Raw genomic sequence first — 3,206 nt, 5'->3', positions numbered from 1 at the left:
ACCACAAGAACCCCCCCAAACTTCATCAAACCATAGATCGGGCCCCTTGGAACATCTCCACCAAAGGATTTGGTCCCTCTCAAGCTATTTTGGGAAATCTTGGAGTTCTTGGGTTTCAAGCCCTATCTCGTGTTCTTCTTGCTCTCTTGATCAAGGAGGACCATGTCTTCGGGTAATGTGATCAATCTTTCTTCCTATTCTCTAGTCCCCTCACACATTGCAAATTTTTGACAAATTTTGGGAAATTTTAGGGTTAGGGTTAGGGTTTGTAAGTCCTCATGCCTTTAGAGTGTCTCACAACACAATGCACTTACTCCACTCTATTGCTATAGTCTATATTCAAGTTTATGAGTTTTTGCATGAATTTGTGGTAGAAAATCTGGGCACAACATCACAAGTCGACAGACCCGGTCACCAGCCCGGTCGACCGGCCGCTCCACCGGCCGGCCCGGCGTGTGGCCCGGTCAACCGGTCGCCAACCGGCTCGTCCGGTCGGCTGCCCGGTTGGACCGGACTGTGCGCCGCGTTGCCCAGTTTTTCGCACAATCTCATCGATACACTTGGATATATGCTATGCTTTTGGCCTCCCTCTTATTGATGACATGTACGCTTACCCCACTGCTATCCCTGCTCTATTTTTCTCATTCACAGGTAGTTGGAGTGGTGAGGCACGTGGCAATGCTTCCAAGAGAGGAAGGACTGATCCTCCTCGCCGTTCTAGTAGCCGCGTTCCCCCTCAAGCTCAGCAGGGTACTGACGGTGGCAACTCAGTTGGGGGTAGAAACAAGTCTGTTGGTGGCAGGAGAAAGGACAAGCATGCAGCCCAACAGGATGAGGAAATGGTGCCAACTATCAATGCCAGGCTTGCAAACCGTATTGAGTGGCAGGAGATGAGGACGGTGAATCCGTATCGCTTTGAGCAACGGACTTACCTTCGTGGGGATCAGTTTTTCTGGACCAAGACACAAGCAGCCCTATGGATGGTTACTATGATTCCCATGAGTTTATGAAGCATGGTGATATTGTCGTGCCTAAGGCCATCAACCCTGAAGAGCTTGCCTTGCATGAAGCTACAAAGTATCGCTTTGTGGTTGAAACCTTGAAGGGTCTGGGCCTGTATGACCTTGTGTGCCTCGAAGCTTCGAAGATCACCATGAGGATCCTACCTTCTGTCCTCTCCTAGTCCGTCAGTTTCACTGCACCGTGTTCTTTCATGATGATGAGGACCGCACCATCACCTGGATGACTGGCACAGACAAGTACTCATGCACCTACTCTCAGTTCCGTGCGGCCATGGGTTGTGGTGGTGATCGTAATCCCGGGTACAAGATTCATTCACGGTCCAGGCTTACTAAGGGTGACATCTCATTCTGCTATCCTGCGAACCCTACACCTGGACCTCCCACTATCTCTGGGATGTATTACTCATACCTCGTTCTTGCCAAGATGTTCCGTGAATGCCTCATCAGCAAGTCTGGTGACTCAAGTGAAGTCAGGAACTATCACCTCAACTTCGATGTACTATTGCCATCCCGACAGGAGAAGGAAGATTGATGGGTGTGATCTTATCTACCGTGAGCTGAAGCGTGCGGTTATGGAGCGCATGACTCCCAACTATGCTCAGTATGTTCAGAGGCTCATCAACTACATTGTCCCCGCTCCTCTCAACGTTTTTGGTGAGAAAGTCATCATGGACCCCTTCAGGATACCTATTCGAGAGGCCACTCGTCCGGACGTTCCCTCCATGACGCCCTCCACTGAGCGCCGTTCCAAGGAGCGCCATGATCATGATGCTAGCTCCAGCTACTCTCAGCGCTCCAAGCATGGTGCTGCTCGCTTCTTCTCAAGCATGTGGCAAATATGCAAGAACACCAATGATGTTGCACATCGGACCTTTACCATGACCCGGAGACACGGAGGCGCCGTGAATGAGTTCATGGCCTCACGGAATCACCCCTGTTCCTCCTCCTCGGACCTGAGATGGAGCCCGTGGTAGCACCCCGGTGGGAGATGCCTCCCCTTACCGATGAGATGCTCCGAACTTCGACTACTCGTATATGCACATGGTGCCATCCCTCCTAGGACTGCTCGTGCCTCTACCCCCGCTATCGATGATGGTGATGAGGATGAGAGTCCTGCGGCTGCACGCGGCGATGGCGAGTACTCATGGTCCACCGGGGATGAGATCTACTGATGACTGCGATAGCATCTCTCCTCTTTTCTTCGCCTTTTTGGTGTTCCGATGCCAAAGGGGGAGAAGAGAGTAGAGTCTAGGACCACGGGGTTCCCACAAGCCATGGGAGTTGCTTTATTTGGATTTTATATGGCTTGTGCTTATTTGCTTATTTGCTTTGCCCACAAGCCATGGGAGTTGCTTTATTTGGATTTTATATGGCTTGTGCTTATTTGCTTATTTGCTTTGAGTTTTCAAGAACCATTGCTACTTCCAATAATTTGTGTATGGATATGTATGGACGACTATTATGTGTGCTACTCTATGTTAGGATGATTATGTGTGCTATGCTTATATATCTTGATATGCACATCTCCATACCATGATTGTTTCCTAAAGATATTGGGGGAGCTTCTCATGTTCCACAAATGGTGCACTTTGCATTCAAACGCAAATTCTCCAAGTGCACACATTATGGGAGAGCTGTCGTAATATCTTATATGGAATCAAGGTTTAGAGCTTATCATAATATCTATTTGTGACTCTAGCTCGGTTTGTCATCGTATACCAAAAGGGGGAGATTGTAAGGGTATTTTACCCTTATCCATTATTTTGGTAACAATGACACCGCGCTAGAGTATTTGACCTAATATGTTTATAAGGATAATCTCAGGTATTAGGCAATGAGGCATAAATGGTGTATCAAAGGAACAAGAAGGCTAAAGGAGACCCCCCACTTCAACAACAATCAAAAGGGGGTCTACAGCAGAAATCCGGTCTGCAGCCCGGTCCAACCGGGCCAGCAACCGGACTGTCCGGCGCTCAGCTCGGTCAACCGGTCGCCAACCGGGGAAGTCCGACGCACGACCCGGTCGACCGGCCGCCAACCGGAGTCTCCAGCAGAACACAAGAAATCCGGTTGCCGACCGGTCAACCGGCCTATCGACCGGCGGGTCCGGCACACGGCCGGCCGACCGGTCGCCAACCGGGCGCCAACCGGCCGCCAACCGGAGGAGCTCCGGAACCGGCAAAT

Source organism: Lolium rigidum, chromosome 3 (assembly GCF_022539505.1).
Source record: "Lolium rigidum isolate FL_2022 chromosome 3, APGP_CSIRO_Lrig_0.1, whole genome shotgun sequence".
Lineage (NCBI taxonomy): Eukaryota > Viridiplantae > Streptophyta > Magnoliopsida > Poales > Poaceae > Lolium > Lolium rigidum.
The sequence above is the reverse complement of the archived record's forward strand: the minus strand, read 5'-3'. Positions refer to the sequence as shown.